Source organism: Notothenia rossii (genome assembly GCF_949606895.1).
Source record: "Notothenia rossii genome assembly, chromosome: 9".
NCBI classification, from domain to species: domain Eukaryota; kingdom Metazoa; phylum Chordata; class Actinopteri; order Perciformes; family Nototheniidae; genus Notothenia; species Notothenia rossii.
The window spans coordinates 77629084-77636508 of NC_136907.1; the positions used below are offsets into that span (position 1 = coordinate 77629084).

Consider the following 7425-nt stretch of genomic DNA (forward strand, 5'->3'; position numbering starts at 1 on the left):
ATTATATATTTGTGTCCGACTTTCATTTGTTCATCGTTCTTAATGTGATGTATAGTAGCTTTGATAGCTGTCCATACCTTCAGACAGCCTAAAAGTAAAACACAAGTTGTTTATTCACAGCCCGAACGCTCATCGAGATGACTGGATCAGTCATGACAACTTGTGATCAGCTCCGATTAAATTGTGATATCAATTCTGTAGCTAACCTCCAGGGAGCACGTTTATTTTATGAAATACCTGTATCCCTCTCATCACAACAAGACTACACTGTGCAGGAAAAACAATTACATACATGAAAATAACCTTGATGCATGGGAATGAAACACACAAACTAACAGATAAATCATCAGAAGAAGGCAGAGAGGAAGTAAATAACAACAGGAACACGGAAGGCAGACAGAATTGCTTAGACACGGGTGTCACATGAAATTTAAATGTTCTGGAAAGTTCCTTATACAGCTTTAGCCTTTTTTATCTCATGAAGTCCCAAAGTGACACACACTGAACAGTCTGGGGTCATGGTCCTGTGAATACAGTTTTGGAAGATTCATAGCTACCACACTGAAGATGGATTATCTCATATTTTTAAGGCTCAATTTGCCCCCCCCTCTAACATCACCAGATGTCATAATTTAAGCGGTCATTTCTCAAAAATGTCTTCCGGGGGACAATTCCCCGGACCGCCCTAGTATGGTCTGGTCACCATTTCCATAGCCCCACAAAAAATATGTTCCACCAGCCGCCACTGAAAGTAACCCTCCCAACCCTGGGAACTTGGTACATAAAACACGTCCACTATTCCCAAAGTGTAACTCTGTTTGACAGAATAATAGCCGCCCTCTGCAGCTGTAACTGCTCACCTGACTCTAATCAAACCTGGCAGGTGTTTATGTCTTTCATACTCAGAGATTTAAATGCGCAGCTCCTCAGTGCTACTGTGTGTGACAGCAGTGTGATGCAGGCTTCTATAAATACGAGCAAACAAAGGTAAGCTGGAGACAAATGTTTGAATATGAAATCAGCTCAGGAGCCTCTGCTGCTCTCCTATTTTCTTAAATTATTATGTGTTGTCAAACAAGGACCATGCATAGAAATACAAAGGGATGATTTAATGCCAGATTTAGCTATAAGCTCATTTCCATCCGGTCCCCAGCTCTCTTATTAAACACCTCCACAGAAAACCTGCAATGTATTTGTGTGCTGAGTGGTTTCCATATCAAAATCATTTTATTATTCCCATGCATGCATGTGGCGGCAAAGGGGAAAATATACCTTCATGCAGATTGTTTTTTTGCTAAGTTTCGGATGATCGTGTAAAACCTAATCAAGTCAGTCAAGTCTATATTGCCAAATATCGCAAATTAGCCTGGGCTTTACAATATGATTACTATTGACATCCTTTTTCTTTGACCCATGATTCAAAGGATAAACTGCCCCATAAAAACCTGAAACAAAGGACAATTACAGTTACTTAAATATAAATTAAATACATTTTTGACGGGTAAAATGTACATATAATTAACAGTAAAATCATTTTTTAAAATAACCTCATGTTGTACAGCAAGCACCGGCCCCATTTACTTCCACTCTCAATCCAAATGCATGAGTTAAATACAAATGTGAGACTCATTTGAAAATATGAAGATCATGTTAATGTAATAATAAAATAAAATACAAATTATATAAGAATGGAAATAAAGCAGCAATGTTTCCTGTCAACACTTATATTAATTACTTTCATATTGGGTAATATAGCTAACACTCTTTTCACCATTCTTTATGTAGAAAACCCCCGACTTTAATGGCATTTACATTTTAATAGGATGATTCTTGTAAGCTTTGAACTGCATTTAGATTTAATAGAGATAAGATAAGACACCTGTTATCTCACGCTAACATTAGATTAAAGACTCCTCTCTTTCCCATGTGCTATTCGCTCTCCCTCTGTCATTTGGCTTGTCTGATAAAGCCAGCATGAGATAAAGGAATGGTGGGAAAGTAGTTTTTAAATGTCTCTATAGAGAACATGATTGGCATGGTAATTATGGACTGTATTAAAGTTAATTAAAGGGTAAAAGGTGAACTGTTAGAGGGAAACTTTCTCAATGCAATCTCCTTTCCAAATAAGTGATTTTAAGGAGTTAGACTATTTTGTACTTTGAATATATTTTGATGCCAATGGTTTGAATGCAGGACCTTCAGTTGTTGCTGTTGTTGTTACATGTGTAATTTCATTATAATTAATCAAAGCAGGTTAACAAGTGAAATGTGAAAACTGAAACACAAGGGGGCGCCTTCACCCCGCTAACCAGGGATGAGCTGCATGTCTCTCACTGATGATCATGATTTAAGTTGTGTGTGATTTTTTTATAATTCAGTCCTGAAACCAATGAGACACATTTGAATATCAATACATGTGTATGGCATGTGGATTCAAATATTACACCTGTGATACAAACACTAAATGCTTTCTAGCTAAATACAAAATATGTTTGGGTATGAAGACCTTAAAATTAGGGCTAATTGTGTTATAGCTTTTTAATTGAGGATAAAAACAACAATAAAAAATAGGAAAGTTATAGAAGTTATAGTCAACATTAAATATTTGGGCCTTGTTCACAATAATAAAAGCAACACAAATATACATATTTAAAATATGTGTATTTACAATATAAACAATAGCGAAAATTGATCAATAATTTAATGTACAATATTATAAATAAATATATTGCTTCCCTGTAAATATTTCATTTGCTTAAACCTAAAAAAGTACAGTCCTTCAGTGAATGTTTCGGAATGTATCCATCGCTACAAACGCGTTAGCTCCGGACTCCATATCCCATAGTTCATTGCGCCAGTTTCTTTGTATCACTTCCGGTTACTTCCATCCTGTCGAAAGGGAAACATATGACTCGTCTGCTGCGTTGAGACTGAAACCTCCCGACTAAAACCTTCCAACCGCTGCGTTAGGAAACTAAAATAAACATTTGGAGCAAGTTTTAAAGGTAAGAACTGTGAAATAGGCTTTTAAAAACCAGTTGAAATGCCTGAATGTGAGCTAACTCGCTAGCTTGGTTGTGTCATGAAGGCTTGTAAACACCTTTATTATGGCAGCTCTGTACACACCATGTTATTTAGATTTTATTTAACCATTTTCTGTTTGTTATTAAGCTTGTATGCTGCTTAAATGCTATGAGGCAATGCTTATGAATCCACAGTGCTGCTGCTGCTGCTGCTGCTGTTGTTGTTGTTGTTGTTGGCCTACTCCCTGCACCAGGAAACCGGGTTTTTCCTGCACTTTTACACAAAATCAGGAATATCAAGTATTTAAAGTGATGCCTTGAAGCTTTAATTGTAAGACAGGTTATGAACCTCATCAGGTGAACGAGTGGAGGAATGTGCATTTACTCAATTGTTGTATTTAAGTACACATTTTGAAGTATGTGTGCTTAAGGCATTTCGATGTTGTGCTATTTCTGGTTCTACTTGAGCTACATTTCAGATGCGATATTGCACTTTACCCAATACATTTATTTGACAGCTGTAGATTATTAATACAAAATATGAATCACCTTGTAAATGATGCTATATTATTGTGGTTTGAATTAGACAGCACTATAAAGCAATTAAAAAGTCAGCTCTCTCATGCATCACTTCATTATAGTACTGTTTTATATATGTGATGCTGAAATTGAACATTTTGCATCGTGCTTTTGGTGTTTAAAGTTTGCAATGTTTTTAACATCCTTATGTGAACCAGTAGTTGAAAATGCATTAACTACATAACTGTATTTAAGTACAATTTGGACGTATTTGGACTTTGAGTATCTCCAGGTTCTGCCACAGCTAATGCTAAAAATCAGCCAATAAATGATGATATATTATTGTGTATTAAATGACCACGCCATATGCAAAGTAATCACAAAATAACCCCACCTCTACAAGCTGCAAAATGATCGTGATATATAATTGTATACTTATGCTTTTGTACTTTAAATAGATTTTAAAAAGTAAGTAATAATTAAGTAAAAAGTCTGAGTACTCCGTCCCCCTCTGAACAAAATAACGAGTGTGCATTCATTTAAGTAAGCTTTCTAAGTGCAGTATAATTGAGTTCTTTGGTTACATTTATTGGGCTTTGAGAGATATATTAAACATGTTTTTTCATTTGGAAAATGCAAAACACTAGAATAAAATGTGAGCAAAGTTTTGAGTTTGGGATTTGTTTTTTTACTTCACCTGCGCTTAATATTAATATTAATATTACGTTTAATGTCACACATTGCTGTAGATATGTCTAGACTCAGTGACATCCAGGCCACTCATGAGTTTCCTCTGCAGCATGCAAGATTAACCTCCTCCATCTTATCTCCATCAGCAACTATGCTGTCTTTTCAAGTTATCCGCCAACTCTTTTCTCAATTCATCTATTCCCTTCTTGAGTCCATGTGTAAGCAAAAAAGTGGAACAAATATCCCTCAGTATCCCAAATTCACATCTTCAGATTATCCACCAAGGAGCCAGAGATATTACATTTGCTCTCATATATGAACAATACATTTCACTCAGAAGGCAAAGCTCTCCGTCTACCGGGCCCCTTTCCTTCCTACCCTCCCCTATGGTCATGAAGGATGGGTCATGACCAAAAGAACGAGATCGCGGGTACAAGCGGCCGAGATGGGTTTTCTCCGCAGGGTGGCTGGCGTCTCCCTTAGGGATAAGGTGAGAAGTTCAGTCATCCGGGAGGGACTCGGAGTTGAACCGCTTCTCCTTTGTGTCGAAAGGAGCCAGTTGAGGTGGTTAGGGCACCTAGTTAGGATGCCACCTGGGCGCCTCCCTAGGGAGGTGATCCAGGTACGTCCAGCTGGGAAGAGACCGAGGGGTAGACCTAGAACCAGATGGAGGGATTATATCTCTTCTCTGGCTTGGGAGCACCTTGGGACCCCCAGTCAGAGCTGGATGATGTGGCCGGGGGAAAGGAAGGTTTGGGGTCTCTGCTGGAACTGCTACCTCCGTGACCCGACCACGGATAAGCGAAGAGAAGATGGATGGATGGACATGTCACTTAGTATGTGCTTGTTATTACATTTAGACGGCCTCATTTACTTTAACGATATCTCTATATGCAATTCCATTATAGGGTCATCGTTATTGAATACCACACAGGAGCTGCTTTCTGTTTTAAGGAAAGGGAACACAGCAGGGAGCAAAATCAAACAAAGGAGGGACGTCTCAGTACAAAATATTGCTTCCACTTTTTCCAAGTTGCCTAATGTCTCATGGAGAAAGGTATTCTTCCCGTTACAAATATTAAAGTGTATTATATACCAGTCATTTAAAATGGGATCTCCGGTGCTTTCTCTCCGACTACAGTCACATTTCCAAACAGGTGTTTAGTGCATTATAGCTTTCTTATTAAATGCGGCATGCAGATTTGTGTAGTTCTAATCCAGGTTCGTTCTAGTTTCACTGTGACGTACGGTATGTTATGAATCAATACTTTACTTCCAAATAAGGTTTAGAGTCGTTAAAGTCCTCGGTTTCAGTTAAGAGTGATTAACCCGCTTTGAATTCACAAACCTTCTTGTCGCTGATTTTTTTTTTTTTTTTTGGCACATTTACTGTCGGTGTTCAGTTGCAGCACAATCTCATTTCTAGCAGCGATAAAGTTCTGATAAATGAACTGTACACTTCCTGCTCTGCAATAAACTTCCAACAGGAGCGGGTATTTATTCTCAGTGGCTAGTGGAGACCATACCAGAGCTAAGAGGAGAGTAAATACCTGACCTACATTCATCAGCTGCACAGAAATAACTCCAGATGAATGAGTATATTGCTCTGAGTGTGAGTCGTACGTTTATTACTTTGGGGAGTTCCTTAAGTCGCCAACAAATCAAATAAATGAATACAGATGTCGGAGACCTGATCGAATTAATTGGATGTATTTTTGTATATATTTCCCATGAAGAATCAGCTGGCAGTCATGCTGCTCTGGTGTCACAGTATATACACAGATATGCTTTGGTCTTAAGACTGGAAGAGTTTCTTCTGCATGACTGCATTCTTCTGCTGACGCACGGTAACGCTGCAGAAACACAAGAGTGTCAGTCAAATCCACTCGTCCTTAGAAATCCTGTGACCAGTAGTGCCAACGTACTACTTCCTTCTTTTGAGATTATTATGAGTTAGTAAGTGCTCCTGTGAGCTCCTTCATTTTAGGAGCCAATATCATACTTTGTTCTGCATTTTGCTGATAGCTTAAAGATAGGGATGTCCCGATCACCTTTTTTTGCTCCCGATCCGATTCCGATCATTTGATTTTGACAATTTGCCGATACCGATTTTTCCCGATCCGATCTTTATGCAATGCATTAAGAGACAAAAAAGCATTCAAGTTGTCCCTTAAGGTAATTTTTTTATTTAAATTGGATTTTCTATCCAACATGGATATAGCTTCTTTCTTTCACAGCAGCATTGGATCAGTTCAGTTGTGCAGCATTGGATCAAAACAAAATAAAGCTTTCAGTACTCGTTAGCTTACTGCTACAATTAGACACTGCGCCCACTCTGTTGCCAGATTTGAGAGAAATAAGCAGGTCTATGAAAACAAGCCCCAAAGAAGCAACACATACATGATGTCGTGTCATTTGAAACCAAAACTAAAGCCTCAGGATGACTTTAAGACTTGAACATGGTCATTTTTGTTTTGTAACATTGAATACAAAATAAAAAAAAACTATTAAAAAAAATAAAGTCCCGATGCCCGATTTTTTTCCTCCCGATTCCGATCTTTTGAAAATCACGTGATCGGCTCCGATCCCCAATCACGTGATCGGATCGGGACATCTCTATTAAAGAGGACCTACTCCCTTTGGAGGGAACATATGATGTTAGCCTTTGCAGACCGTGTACACGCACAGAAACCTATTTAACTAACTACAGGAAAGGGAAACTCCCAAAAAGCTCAATAGGGATGAACAAAGGACAGTGTCTCTGAAAACTGTTGCTATGTTACCTTAATTCTAGTGTGGCATTTCTCTACTGTATTTTCTCTTTATTGGTGTTTAACTTCCTCATACCAACCCTGAAATGAGGAAGTCTGCACTGCACTCGGTAAATGAACTGCAACACTTGGTCAAAAATCCTTATTCTTCTCATTTCTCAGTGACATTCAAGCTTTTATCACGTTGAACTTAAAGGCTAGTGTGGTTTAAAATGCGCTCAGGCATGTAAAGAGGAATTGGTTGGTCGATGTGGTTTCATTGGGAATTACAGTAAACGACTTGACCGTCCTTTTGTGCTATTATAAAAAACACTCTTACCATTAGATCATATTGACACTGTCCAATCAACCTCAGATTTATTTATAGATAATGTGGAAAGTGCAGTTTGATTCTTCAGTGTTTGGGTTTTGAATAACCTGCT

At 38.1% G+C, this 7425-nt stretch overlaps 1 protein-coding gene across 1 annotated transcript in view; it reads left to right on the top strand.

Moving 5' to 3' along the window:
• Positions 1-2863: 2863 nt before the first annotated feature.
• Positions 2864-7425, top strand: part of stard3nl (STARD3 N-terminal like) — an 18193-nt gene continuing 13631 nt past the window's right edge. Inside the window, exon 1 of the mRNA XM_079650095.1 lies at positions 2864-3005. The gene's annotated coding sequence lies outside the window, so the exon portion shown is untranslated. The remainder of the gene's footprint in view (positions 3006-7425) is intronic.